Source organism: Mandrillus leucophaeus, unplaced genomic scaffold (genome assembly GCF_000951045.1).
Source record: "Mandrillus leucophaeus isolate KB7577 unplaced genomic scaffold, Mleu.le_1.0 Scaffold119, whole genome shotgun sequence".
Taxonomy (NCBI): domain Eukaryota; kingdom Metazoa; phylum Chordata; class Mammalia; order Primates; family Cercopithecidae; genus Mandrillus; species Mandrillus leucophaeus.
In genome coordinates, this window is record NW_012100209.1 from 2275638 (window position 1) to 2291796 (window position 16159).

Consider the following 16159-nt stretch of genomic DNA (forward strand, 5'->3'; position numbering starts at 1 on the left):
CCCACCTCGGCCTCCCAAAGTGCTGGGATTACAGGTGTGAGCCACCGCACCTAGCCTAATCTTGCTAACTTTAACTCAGGGCCTTTACTTATAGCATATCTGCATTAAACAAATATTACAACTTTTGTACAACCAAGAAAAAAGTACCACCAGTAATATTAATGGAATCAAGGATCATAAAAAGCAATAATAAAAGTCTTATGCTAAGGAGAATCATTTAATTCAGAATTAACATTCTATACGAAAATCTGTGAGGACAACGATATGATTTGGGTTTTCTTACCTAGTAACGAGAAATACAAAAATTAAAAGTATCAATCATTCATCTATCACATAGGAAGAAATTGATTAAATTTTTCACAGCAAAGTTTGAGGAAAGTGAGGTAAATATGCACCATCAAGAAACTATTTCGTCTCAAAGTAGAGCTTTCAGGATATTATATATAATTCCATCTTCCACAATCCTTATACTGAGTCAGACAACATTTACTATAGATTTTCCTACCAAAAGTTTTTTTAATCATGCTCCCATTTCATTCTTATTACCTTAATCCCTGTTTCTCTCAGCTCATACCTTTACCTGACTAATTATCACTGCTTCAATGTTCCTTTACATAGATGCCATAATCAAAATAAGAAACAAAACCAAAACACCCATAGCTGTTCAAGTCTCTCTATGTTTATACAGTGACAGCCTACAAGATCAAGTCCATACTCCTTGGTGACACACAAGTGCCTTTTCCATCTGTCTTCTTCTGTCTTTCCAGGTATTCTCCATTTGCTTCTTTGTAATACTTTCAAAACCAACAAAATCCATCTGTTTTCGAAGTGTCCTCTCCCTTAACCCAGCTCTGTCTATTCTTCTCATTTTCACTCCACTTGACACTTAATTATGAAAACATTAATTAATTGCATAATTCACCTGTGGGATTTTATAGGCTCTACTATTGGAAGAAACAAGTACTGTCACATCTCCAACGTTTTTCCCAGTCCCAAATTGATGTTAAATTCTAGCTAATAGTCATAGTCACCATTACTTGAATATTTACAATGTGCAAAATGCTTTAGACAGAAGGAGTAACCAAATTGCTCATAAAATTCAGTTGCGCTGAAAAACGAAAGTTTCATATTTTGCTTGTAATTTATTTAATTTTTTCATGAGTTTATCTATTGAGTGATGACAAAAACAAACAATCGTACAAAAAAGTTTACATTCTATTGAATTTAAATGAAATTCTATCCAATAATTTAAACACTGTGTTTAAGTAGCATTCAATCTTTGATAGTGATTATCAATTTATTTTGTCTCTGAGCCTCTGATCTTTAAACATGGCATCTATGAGGCATACTCATCTTGATAACTCACATGCAACCCACGTTCAACATAGCCACAGTCATGCACATACCCATCAAATTCTTCTTCATCCACCGCCCTGTTGTTTCCCTGTTTCTGATCTCTGTCAATGGCTACTGGAACCAAAAATCTGGGGAGTTTTCTCTATTATTTTACAAAACCAAACAATTAAACAAATTCTGCTGTTTTTATGTTCTGAAAATTTCTATTCCTGTCTCAACTTAAGAATCACTACTTGGCTATTAAAAGAGCCTGCTTCTAGTTCTGCTGCTTTCAAATACAGCCTCTATGCTCTGGTTGGGTTGCTTTAATTATGCTGTACTACAAGCTTGCTTAAGGTCCTTACTAGCAATGGAATAAATCTTAAGATTCTTAGCTTGGCATAGAACATGACACAAATACCATATTTTCAGTTAAATTTGCCCACTATTCCCTATTTCATAATTTATGTTTTCATAATGTGGAAATGCCCGCAATGCCCCTCACCCTCCGTGCCTCTTGAAATCTTCTTGCCTTTGGTTGTGGTGTTTCCTCCTTCTGGAGTGCCTTTTCTACCTTTATTTACCTAGCTAACACTCACTCACTCTCACTCTCAAGTCAATACTAGTTTGTTAACATTATTTAATGGAATAATGGTTTTATTCTATTTTGTGGATTTTTTTCCCATAAAATATATCCAGGTTTTTCAGGACTGGAATTGTGTCTGAGTAGAAAACTGCATTCATTAATTTCAAGTGGATTTCCCACTTTAAAATTCTAAACTATGTCATTTCCCTTGCTTGTCATACCCACCCCAATCCTCTCAAACTCAGCCTCTCCTTTCTTTCAAAACTCTATTTAAAGTTTTGTCAACTTAGTTTTAAAAATAATTCAAAGAAAACCTTTCTATTAGTTATCTAGATTCTGATAATGTATGTATTAGGTGCCAAATTTAGATAAGCATCTTCATAAACATAGATCCACAGCCGGGCATGGTGACTCAAGCCTGTAATCCCAGCACTTTGGGAGGCTGAGGCACGTGGATCATGAAGTCAAGAGATCGAGACCATCCTGGCCAACATGGTGAAACCCTGTCTCTACTAAAAATACAAAAATTAACTGGGCATGGTGGTGCATGCCTGTAGTCCCAGCTACTCAGGAGGCTGAGGCAGGAGAATCACTTGAACCCAGGAGTTGGAGATTGCAGTGAGCCAAGATCGCGCCACTGCACTCTAGCCTGGCGACAGAACAAAAAAACAAACTCAAACAAATAAACAAACAAACATAGATCTATTTCTCTCATCAAACTTCCTTGAGAGAGATCGGCTGATTCCTGTCACTCTGCCAATTTCATAACATTTTCAGCCTTTCCTCCGAAACATTTTTATAAACAAGTAAAACTGGCTGGATATACAGACTCATAGACTTTAAGGACTATAAGAGATACTACATTTAACTAACCTCACCTCTTATTTTTACAGAGAAAGAAATGAGGCCCTAATATTTAGTAAAATACACGTTGCTAATGAGTTGCTAATATGTTTGTGCTGCTCATGTGTAGGTGTGTGTAAACACACAGACACACACACTACATGGTATGTGAATATCTCTCTCCTATTTCTGGTTTTAAGAGAATGACAATCACTCCTTCTCCTTGTTTATTCCTTTCTCTAAAAGGAAAAAGAAATATTCAACACTCTGATTTTGCTTCTGCACTACAGGCAAAGGTAAATGTTGACTGCGTGGCTGACCCCTCCCACCAAGACTTGCCTTACGTAGTGCTAAGACATCTTCTTGCCCATGGCCTTGTTTCTACTGGCATGAATCTCCTTCATTCACGTCACTGGCAGCCATATCCAGGGACTTGTGGTCAGAATGGAGTCTAGTGTGCTGTTTTTCTGGATATTACTCTGTCTTTTTTCCCTTCCAGTGTGTAACTGGAAGTCTCTTTAACAGTTAAAATAGTGGCCATATATGCACACTGGAGAGATATTATTCAATAAGATCTGTAATTTGTAGGCCCCTGTGAGTGATTAGTCCCTGTTTCCTCATGTTCTAGCTTCAATATATGCTTTATGATCAATGCTAACTTCTGCAGTTACTTTACAGTAATTGTGAATACAATAAAAGTGAACACTTATCTCAAAAGTGGTAGGGCCAGAATGAATTCTTCTTCTTTGTGGTCTTTGAAGAAAGGTGTCTCAGTTGCATATAATGTGTACCTCATCTTTGTAATAAGTAAAGGAAAAGCATTCTTATTAAATCTCCCCATAAGAAATCAGAAAGGCATTCAGAGAGAATGGATTTCAGGTACAGGCATCAGGTTTGCCAGTGCTTCCACCTGAACCTCACAGTTTGAGCTACCCGATGCTCACGTATGAACTCAACACTGGTCCAATGCCCTGGAATAACTACAACTGAGGCAAGAGATGTTGAGGAGGCTCTTCATGTGAGGACAGGTCTTACTTAACCCTAACTCAGTTTCTCAATCTGGTTTCCTGGGTACTTGTTTCCTCTCCATGTAAGAAATGAGTCAAGATAATGTACGTGGAGTCCTAAAATGGTTTCTTCCCCCAATAGAGGTATTTTTCAACTGTGCATTTGAATTAAACTATTATAAGTATTTAATGTAAGTAGAATAACATAATTTAAATGTTTTACATATTTCTATGAGAAGTTGTTATTTAAAGAAAATGCATAATTATGGCTTTTTTTATTCAAATAAATAATTCCCATTTTATCTGTTTCGAAAGTTGTATTTCCACATAACTAACTTTTCTGTTGTGCTGTTTCTATGTGTTAGCCATAGCCAACCAAAGTCATGTGTAAACTGAATTATGTATTACAAATAAAAGAGCTCTGATCCTCTGAATATTCTAATTTGGATGTAGGAAAAAAGTTTTATGCCCATTCTGCAATGAATGCATATTTGAGAGTACTAAGAATATTTACAGATTTTTTTTACTTCATTGTCCATAGACACTTCTTGACTCTGGTTTTAGTAACCAGCAGAGGGTGCAACATACACAGGTTAGGGTCTTTAAACCCTTAATGTCTGATCTCTCATTTGTATCCATAGGCACTTGCACCATCCTTCACCATCAAAGTACACCCAGCCCAAGTCAAGTGAAAAGAAAGAAATCTGTGCTTCCTTGTTTGCTCCTATCACAGCTGAAGTTAACCTTTAGCTGGAGACTAAATTAACATCAATGCTCCAAGTTTAGATAATTGTTCTGAAATAAACATAGCCTTAAGCTAGAACTTCTTACATAGTCAATGGAGATAGGTGGATTCTTTTGTACTTTGTTTTAATTATCAATGGTGTTTAAAAAATCAAATTACATTTTTCTCAAATCATTTTTTTTCCTATCATAAGTAAATTCTCAGCTGAGCACTGTGGCACATGCCTGTAATCCCAGTACTTTGGGAGGCTGAGGCGGGAGCATCACCTGAGGTCAGGAGTTCAAGACTAGCCTAGCCAACATGGTGAAACCCTGTCTGTACTAAAAATACAAAAAAATTAGCCGTGTGTGGTGGTGGGTGCCTGTAATCCCAGCTACTTGGGAGGCTGAGGCAGGAGAATCACTTGAACCTGGGAGGTGGAGGTTGTAGTGAGCTGAAATCATGCCACCGCACTCTAGCCTGGCAAAAAAAAAAAAAAAAAGAAATAAAATTGATGTCTCTGTTTCGTCTTTACCATTTAAAACTCCTACCACTAAAATAAATAAATAAATAAATAAATAAATAAATAAATAAATAAATGTTCACATTTATAAAGTAAAATTTAATCCAAGATTCTATTGCTTCTACGAAAATTTAGAAGACTTTTTATAGATTCCTTATGCTCTCTTCTTTCAACAGTAGTCTGATTTTGTAACTTTCTTATGTTTTTGTGTGTTTATTCGAGTCAACAAACCACTAAGGCAAATTCACAGGTATATTTCATGTGAGAAAGATTTATTATCATAGACCTAATGTCTTACAGAAAAATTTCTGGCTGAAAAATTGTATAACATTGGAGAGAAACATGAATGGAATAACATATATAGACCTGATACAGGTTAGCAACCAAAATCTTCCTAAAAATGAAGGTGAATCATTCCCTGTCTCATTTTACAGATACCTCATTTCACAGATAAGGAATCTGAGGCAAAAAAAAAAAAAAGAAAAAGAAAGAAAAGAATTAAGTTTACCAACGTCATGCAGGTAGTAAATACTCAGGCAACATGGTCCAATTTTTATGCTCTTGGCTTAGCCTTTATAGTATTCTGTCTCAGAAATACATATTCTATGCCCACCTAGTACACACACACACACACACACACACACACACACACACTCCATACATACACATATAAATGGAACAAGGTTTTATAAAAGAATATTCATTTTTATTATGTCTGATAAAGTAAAAGCATAAAGTAAATATCAAATATAATTTTATTACTATGTATAGATATGGAAAAAGATCATAAAATGAACAACACAAATGCAAACAAACAGAAAATACTAAGTAAGGCCCCCAAAACTAGTTTTACTACTCACTAATCGGTAGCAATATACAGTTTGAAAAGTATCATTGAATTTGAGCTTATTGGCTCTCAACTTTATTTTTTCTTCTGCTGTCACTGTCATTGTTGTTTTCACATAAATTATTATTGATTGTTAAATAAACTATCAACTGGGAGCCTACCTCTTCATTTTTCCATGCCTCTCAAAATGCACACTTTCATTATGTGATTCCCTGCTGTGGAATCCTTCATTGTTTGGACCAAGATGGCGACTAGAAACAGCTCTGGTCAAAGACTCCCATCAAAAAGAATAACAGCAAGTGAATCCTGCACCAGCAACTAAGATATCCAGGTTCCCACAATGAGACTGATAGGCAGTTGGCATGACCATGGAGAGGAAGGAAAGCTGGGTGGTGTAATGGCCCACCTGGGAGTCATGACACAGGGCAAGAGAAGCTCCCACCCCCAGCCAAGGGAGGCACCTTCACTGGTGACACCTCCAGGTACAGGAGGGACCCAGGAGAATAGGATCTGGAGTGGACTCCCAGCAAACTGCAGCAGTCTTATGAAAAAGGGTCCTGACTGCTAAAAGAAAAACAAACAAATAGAAAGCAACAATAACAACATCAACAAAATGACCCCACAAAAACTCCATCCAAAGATCAGCAGCCTCAAAGATCGAAGCTAGATAAACTCATGAAGATGAGGAAAGAGTCAATGATAAAAATGCTGAAAATGCAAAAAAAAGCCAGAGTTCCTCTTCTCCTCTAAATGATTATAACACCTCTCCAGCAAGGATACAGGACTGGGCAAAGACTGAGATGGATGATTTGACAGATGTAGGCTTCAGAAGGTGGATAATAATAAACTTCGCTGAGCTAAAGGAGCATGTTCTAACCCAATGCAAAGAAGCAAAGAAACATGATAAAGCATTACAGAAGCATTAACCAGAATAACCAGTTTAGAGAGGAATATAAATTATTTGATGGGACTGGAAAATACAACATGAGAACTTCACAATGCATCTTCACAAGTATCAATAACCAAATAGACCAAGTGGAGGAAAGAATTCCAGAGCTTGACAACTATCTTGCTGAAATAAGACAGGCATACAAGATTAGAGAAAAAAAGAATAAAAAGGAACAAACAAAACTTCCAAGAACTATGGGATTATTAAAAAAAAAAACAAAAAACCTATGACTGACTGGGGTATCAGAAAGAGATGGGGAGCATGGAATCAAGTTGGAAAATATACTTCAGGATATCATCAAGGAGAACTTCTCCAACCTAGCAAGACAGGCCAACATTCAAATTCAGGAAATCCAGAGAACCCCAGTAAGATACTCCATGAGAAGATCAACTCCAAGACACATAATTATCAAATTCTCCAAGGTCAAAATGAAGAAAAAAATGTTAAGGGTAGCCAGAAAGAAAGGCAAATAAAGGCCAGGTCACTTACAAAGGGAAGCCCATTAGACTAACAGCAGTCCTCTCAGCAGAAACCCTACAGTCCAGAAGAGACTGGGGGCCAATATTCAATATTATTAAAGAAAAGAATTTCCAACTCAGAATTTCATATTCAGTCAAACTAAGCTTCATAAGTGAAGGAGAAATAAAATCCTTCTTAGACAAGCAAATGCTGAGGGAATTCATGGCCTGCCTTGCTAGAGCTCCTGAAGGAAGCACTAAATATGGAAAGGAAAAACCATTACTAGCCACTACAAAAACACACTGAAGTACAAAGATTAATGACACTATGAAACAACTACATCAACAAGTCTGCAAAATAACCAGCTAGCATCATGAGGCCAGGATCAAATTCACACATAACAATATTAACCTTAAATATAAATGGGCTAAATGCCCTAAAGACACAGAATGGCAAGCTCAATAGAGTCAAGACCCAGTGGTGTGCTGTATTCAAGAGACCCATCTCATGTGCAAAGACACACATGGACTCAAAATAAAGGGTTGGAGAAAAATTTACCAAGCAAATGGAAAGCAGAAAAAAGCAAGGGTTGCAGTTCCAGTTTCTGACAAAAACAGACTTTAAACCAACAAAGATCAAAAAAGACAAAGAAGGGCATTACAAAATTGTAAAGGGTCCAATTTAACAAGAAGAACTAACTATCCTAAATATATATTCATTTAGTACAGGAGCACCAAGATTCATAAAACAAGTTCTTAGAGATGTACAAAGAGACTTAGACCCCCCCTACAATAGTAGTGGGAGATATTAACACCCACTGTCAATATTAGAAAGATCATGGAGACAGAAAATTAACAAAAATATTCAGGATTGAACTCAGCTCTGGATCAAGTGGACCTGATAGGTAACTACAGAACTCTTTACCCCAAAACAAGAGAACATACATTCTTCTTGGTACCACATGATACTCACTCTAAAATTTATCACGTAACTCAAAGTAAATCACTCCTCAGCAAATGCAAAAGAACTGAATTTATAGCAAACAGTCTCTTGGAGCACAGTGCAATCAAATTAGAATTCAAGATTAAGAAACTCACTCAAATCCACACAACTACATGGAAATTGAACAACTTGCTGCTGAATGACTCCTGGGTAAATAATGAAATTAAGGCAGAAGTCAAGAAGTTATTTGAAACCAGTGAGAACAAAGATACAGCGTACCAGAATGTCTTGGACGCAGCTAAAGCAATGTTAAGAGGGAAATGTATAGCACTGAATGTTCATTTTGAAAAGCTAGAAAGGTTTCAAATTGACACCTTAACATTGCAACTAAAAGAACTAGAGTACCAAGAGCAAACAAACCCTAAAGCTAGCAGAAGACGAGAATTGAGTAAGGTCAGAATGAAACTGAAGGAGATAGAGACATGAAAGATGCTTCAAAAAATCAATGATTCCAGGAGCTGGTTTTTTGGGGAAAAAAAAATTAATAAAATAGACTGCTAGCTACACAATAAAAATGAAAAGAGAGAATAATCAAATAGATACAATAAAAAATGATACAGGGGATATTACCACTGACCTCACAGAAACACAAAAGACCATTAAAGAATATTACACACACCTCTTTAAAACTAAACAAGAAAGTCTAGAATAAATGGATAAATTCCCTAATATATATACCTTCCCAAGACTGAACCAGGAAGAAGTTGAATCTGTGAAAAGACCAGTAAGAAGTTCTGAAGTTGAGACAGTAATAAATAACCTATGAACCAAATAAACTCCAGGGCCAGACAGATTTGCAGCTGAATTCTACCAGAGGTACAAAGAAGAGCTGGCATCATTTCTTTTGAAACTATTCCAAATAATTGTAAAAGAAGGACTCCTCTTTAACTCATTTTATGAGGCCAGCATCATCCTGATACCAAAACCTGGCAGAGATACAACAAAAAAGGAAACTTTAGGCCAATATCCTTGATGAACATCAATGCAAAAATTCTCAAAAAAATACTGGCAAACTGAATCCAGCAGCATATCAAAAAGCTTGTCCACCACAATCAAGTTAGCTTCATCCCCAGGATGCAAGGTTGGTTCAGCATACACAAATTAATAAATGTAATTCATTACATCAACAGAGCTAAGGATAAAAACCACATGATTATCTCAGTAGATGCAGAAAAGTCTTTCAATATAATTCAACATTGCTTTATGTTAAAACTCTCAATAAAGTAGGTATTGATGGAACATACCTCAAAATAATAAGAGGCAGTTATGACAAACCCACAGCCAATATGATACTGAATGGGCATATGCTGGAAGCATTCCCCTTGAAAACTGGCACAAGACAAGAATGCCCTCTCTCACCATTCGATTAAACATAGTATTGGGACTTCTGGCTAGGGCATTCAAACAAGAGATAGAAATAAAGGATATTCAAGTAGAAAGAGAAGAAATCAAACCATCTCTCTTTCCAGATGACACATGATCCGATATCTAGAAAACCACATTGTCTCAGCCCAAAAGCTTCTTAAACTGATAAGCAACTTCAGCAAAGTCTCAGGATACAAAATCAATGTACAAAAGTCACAAGCATTCCTATAGACCAACAATAGACAAACAGGGAACCAAATTATGAATGAACTCCCATTCACAATTGCTACAAAGAGAATAAAATATCAAGGAATACAGGTAACAAGGGAAGTGAAGGACCTCTTCAAGCAGAACTACAAACCACTGCTCAAGCAAATCAAAGAGGACACAAACAAATGGAAAACATTCCATGTTCATGGATAGGGAGAATCAATATCATGAAAATGGCCATACTTCCCAAAGTAATTTATAGATTCAGTGTTATTTCTATTAAACTACTATTAATATTCTTAACAGAATTACTTTAAAATTCATATGGAACCAAAAATAGAGCCCATATAGCCAAGACAATTTTAAGCAAAAAGAACAAAGCTGGAGGCATCACATTACTTAACTTCACACTATACTACAAGTTTGCAGTAACCAAAACAGCATGGTAGTGGTACAAAAACAGACACAGAGATCAATGAAACAGAATAGAGAGCTAAGAAATAAGACCACATGTCTACAACCATCTGATCTTTGACAAACTTGACAAAAACAAGCAATGGGTAAAGGATTCCCTATTTAACAAACAGTGCTGGAAGAACTTGCTAGCCATGTGCAGAAAATTGAAACTGGAACACTTCCTTACTCCTTATACAAAAATTAACTCAAGATGGATTAAAGACTTAAATGTAAAATCCCAAACTATAAAAACCCTAGAAGAAAATCTAGGCAATACCATTCAAGACATAGGCATGGGCAAAGACTTCATGATGAAAATGGCAAAAGCAATTACTACAAAAACAAAAAATTGACAAATGGGATCTAATGAAACTAAAAAGCTTCTGCACAGCAAAGGAAATGATCATCAGAGTGAACAGAAAACCTACAGAATAGGGGAAGTTTTTCTGCAATCTGTTTATCTGACAATCTACAAGGAACTTAAACAAATTTACAAGAAATAAACAAACAACCCCATTAAAAAGTAGGCAAAAGACATGAACGAACACTTTTCAAAAGAAGACATTTATGCAGCCAACAAACATATGAAAAAAAGCTGAACATTACTGATCATTAGAGAAATGCAAATCAAAACCACAATGAGATATTATGACTTCAGTCAGAAAGGCAATTATTAAAAAGTTGAGAAACACCAGACGCTGGCAAGGCTGTGGAGAAATAGGAATGTTTTTACACTGTTGATGGGGATGTAAATTAGTTCAACCATTGTGGAAGACAGTGTGGCTATTCCTGAAAGACCTAGGACCAGAAACACCATTTGACCCAGCAATCCCATTACTGGGTATATACTCAGAGGAATATAAATTATTCCATTATAAAGATACATGCACATGTATGTTCACTGCAGCACTATTCACAATAGCGAAGACATGGAATCAACCCAAATGCCCATCAATGATAGACTGGATAAAGAAAATGTGGTACATATGCACCATGGAATACTATGCACCCATAAAAAGGAACAAACATCCTTTGCAGAGATGTGAATGGAACTGGAAGTCATTATCCTCAGAAAACTAACACAGGAACAGAAAATCAAACACCACATGTTCTCACTTATAAGTAGAAGCTGAACAATGAGAACACATGGACATAGGGAGGGGAACAACACATACTGAGGTCTTGGGGGTGCGTGAGTGGGGAGGGACAGCATCAGGATAAATAGCTAATGCATGAGAAGCTTAATACCTAGGTGATGGGTTAACAGGTGCAGCAAACCACCATGACATATGTTTACCTATGTAACAAACCTGCACGTCCTGTACATGTACCCTAGAACTTAAAATAAAATAAAATTTTTAAAAAAGAGGCCAGGTGCGGTGGCTAACGCATGTAATCCCAGCACTTTGGGAGGCTGAGGCAGGCAGATCACTAGGTCAGGATATTGACACCATCCTGACTAACACAGTGAAACCCCATCTCTACTAAAAATACAAAAAAAGAAAAAAAAATTAGCTGGGCGTGGTGGCAGGTGCCTGTAGTCCCAGTTACTTGGGAGGCTGAGGCAGGAGAATGGCGTGAACCCGGGAGGTGGAGCATGCAGTGAGCCGAGATCAGGCCACTGCACTCCAGGCTGGGTGACAGAGTAAGACTCTGTCTCAGGAAAAAAAAAAAAAAATCCTTCATTGTCCCAAAATAATTTTTATTCTCAGGAAGCCAAGCCCAAAACTAGAAGTTTATAGTTAAGAAAGTTGCCCATACAATACCTCATGTTCTGGCTCCCCTCTCGGCATCCTCCTCTCCAAATACTCATGACTGCCTCATCACCTACGTCCCTTCATTCCAGCCATATGTGAGGGTCATAGGAAAAGAAAAGGAGGTAGGATGAGATAGAAGGATAATAAGACATTTCAAGACACACTAAAGTCTCCCTGGAGAGGTTAAAGCAGTGCACATATTCATATAATACAGGTGAAAATGCCTAAGAGATAAAAGAAGTAATACATAAGTGCAAAGATAACAGTTTCTTCAAGTCAAAGGCTGATAAATGTGGGAACTTTGAAAAAGGCCACTGAGACACCTGTTAGAAGTTTTAATGTAGAGCATGATAAGCTAAGACACATTTTTAGGTATTTTTATTCAGAGTCAGAGTTAATTAAGAGAGAGAGCAAAATAGTCATAAAATTATTAGGAATTTCACCAAGGGGACAAGAATCAATGATATGGTTTGACTGGGTCCTCACCCAAATCTCTTCAATTGCAGCTCCCATAATCCCCAAGTGTTGTGGGAGGGACCTGGTGGGAGGTAATTGAATCATGGGGGCAGGTCTTTCCTGTGCTATTCTCATGATAGTGAATACGTCTCACGAGATCTGATGGTTTTATAAACGGCAGTTCCCCTGCCCATGCTCTCTTGCCTGCCACCATGTAAGACTTGCGTTTGCTCCTCCTTCACCTTCTGCCATGATTGCGAGGCCTTTCCAGCCATGTGGAACTGTGAATCCATTAAATCTCTTTTTCTTTATAAATTGCCCAGTCTGAGGTATTTCTTCATGGTAATATGAAAATGGACTAATACAATCATAATTTTTTTTTTGGGGGGTAGGTAGAAAAAGAAAAGACACACATGCACACACACACATGCAATATAATATAGAAAGTAATATTTTATAGGAAAATAGTAAAGCATGTGATGAAAGTAGGAACAATATAAAGAAAATTTAAAATTTCTACTTTAGTTTAAATAGTAGGGGGAGAGAGCAAGAGAAAGAGTATTGTTTCTTAAAATTGTTGATTTGAATTTATATGTAGGTAGTAATGCAACCTCTGGCCTATCGTCAAGAAGATGACACTTTTCTCTGGATTTGCAGAGGGCTGTGCTATTGATAAAACAGTCTCAATTGGTAAAATATTTAGTAAAATATTTAGTTAGTCTAGCTGAGCAACTTTTAGACAGTGTATTGGCAGTTGGCATTAGATTAATTTTATATTTGGGTTGAATTCAAATACACTGTGTACTGGTTAATATAAAACTACTGCAAATTTTAGTATCACATGAAAGTACTGAGCAAAATGGTGAAGGCATTCTGTATTTGATATCTAAGCTACTAGAGATAAAAGAAATGTGAAGTTCACTCAGTTTAGTTTCTTAATTTACAAGTTAAAAACAAGCTAATTGCAACTCTGAAATTTTACAGGTAAGATATATTCTATTATACCAAGTAAGAATAGAACACAGGGCTCCTGAATTCTCATCAAGTATTCATTCTGTCATTCCTTCCCTATTTCTTGCCTAAAGTAATCAGAATCTCTAACAAAAATCATTATGACTAAACTTAGTTCCCTGGAAGTACATAATTTACCTCTACTCCACTTAAATGAATACACAAACATTCATGAATATGTAAGATATTTTTACTTTTCAAAAATAACTTATTTTGATATAGAACAAAGTAAGGTTAAGTGATGATTAAACATTTATTATATTTCATTTGAGTCCAAAATGAAAGTTCATGTAAAAATGTTTAAACATATTCAACAATGATGAAAAAGTCACAGAGATTGAACACCTTTTTACAAAAGAATATATTTTAGAACAGGATGAAAATTATTTTCTCAATTTGCATTGCTTTTAAAAAGTTATGATTACATTTATTGAAAAGATGTTTTTATGCAAACAGGAACTAATTGAAAGACAATATAGAATTGGAGTTTATTTGTATTTATGTACAAGCACATGTTTATTTATATTTGTATTTATTTATTGGCTTGACTCCCTATGATCTCAGACATAGAATAGTATCAGGGCAAGCTATATAAAAGTTCAGGATAATGATCATAATGGACAAGCACAGTTCAATACATTTTGCTATTTTATATGTGTGTGTGTGTATACACATATACATATAGACACACACACAATAGTAATACATATATATACTACAGATATCTATGTGTATGCATACACACACACTACATAAATATATAGTATATATTTTGCTATTGCCACTTGTTCTAATAAATATTAGACTCAGGTATATAACCAAAGCCATTATATTCTTTTTAAGGGATTTTTCTATATATTACATTAAAATTTTATACATGTTCTGAAATAAAAGTAAGAAAATTGTCCCAAATTAATCTTCATGTCTGTGATTTAACCCTCTCCCTATCAACTGTCAGCCCCTGTAGACTGTATCTTGACTCATGGGTCTGTTCTGTAGAACAGGGTAATTGGTGGGGATAAGAATCAGATCAATGAGCTAGGCCTAGTCTGGAAAGAACTACCAAGGGCATGATGGGAGAAAATAAATTGATATTCAGAAGAACAGGGTACTAAAATGAGATAACAGTGCCTGAGACAGAGAATTTGGCGAGAATTGGTGTGTTCTGCATTTTGTAATGCAGCAAGGAAGGAAAGTAATTTTGAGAAAAGTTGCTTTATGTGTTGAGAGAAATGAAAAGGAGGATTTAAAAATTTTTCGACTGTGCGTTATCCCCTGGGAGATTTTTCTTGAGTGATTGCAGGAAATAAATTGATTTTTATTCAAATTGGAGGCCAGATTGTTTTGTCTAACTTATTCTATCTAATCTACATATTTTAGCATTTTCTACCATTTTCCAGATGACACATGTGCCTAAACACTTTCCTTTTATATAGCTCTCAGTTATTATGTACTACAGCACTCTATTTTTTGGTAAGGAGTATTTCAAAAACGTTTTTAAAAGGAGCTGTCAAACTGACATGAAATAAATACATTTTTTAAAGAATTACTTAGGAAATCCTTAAGGGAAGAGGTATAATAGGTTTTTGTATGAACAACACATTTTGATTGTGGAAGGGCTGCTTTCCTATTCAAGTTGTCTATATGTATGACTGCAGAAGCAAGTGTGTGACCAGGAACGGTTAACACTTGAAGGCAAGTCATTTTGGAAAGTCATTATATTAGGCACTCAGCACTTTGAGATTTGTTAATCTTGAACAATCTCCTTTTGGGTAAAATAAATAAATAATACTTATATGTTGTCAGAATGAGAAAAAAAGAGCTCCAACTAAATAAACTCTCTGAAGAAATCATTGCCTTAGATATAATTTGCCAGAGAAGATAATACCTTTGTAAAATTAATTTTTAAAAGCTGTTGCTAGAAAATACAAAGCAACTACTACATACATTTAAAAATATACAGTAAATTGTGTGCGCATGTATGTGTGTGTTAAAGCTCATCTAATATTTCAATTCTTGAGTCTAATCCGATGACATTATACAAAGATATTTTAGGGACAGAAACGAGTACCTGTGGACTAATACAGGCAATACATTGATGTTGTAATAAGAAGGAAGCAGTGTATTTTGTGTGCATGTTTTAATACAGATTTCATTTACTTAGAAGCAAAGGTTTTCTGAAAAATAAGTAAAAAGAATGTAAGTTTCCTAATTTCTGACAGGAGTTCGTTTTTACTGAACACCGTTCGCCCTTGCTCTCTAACTTTATGTTGATCACTTTGCTTTTCTTGTAGTTGACCTCCCTAATTTTTCTCTTCAGGCATTGTGAGAAGTTAAATGTTCTCATTAGACGTCCACCCACAACCTCGCATCTCTTTCTCTGCAAACATAGCACTCAGCAGTTATACTTATTTTGTAGTTAACCTCAATAGTTACACTTCTTATTTTATAGTTAGTCCTATCTTTTTGGGGGGGGCGAACGGAGATTTGCTGTGTCACCCACACTGGTGAGCAGTGGCATGATTTTGGCTCACTGCAACCTCCACCTCTCAGGTTCAAGCGATTCTCCTGCCTCAGCCTCCAGAGTAGCTGGGACTACAGGCACGTGCCACCACACCTGGATTTTTTT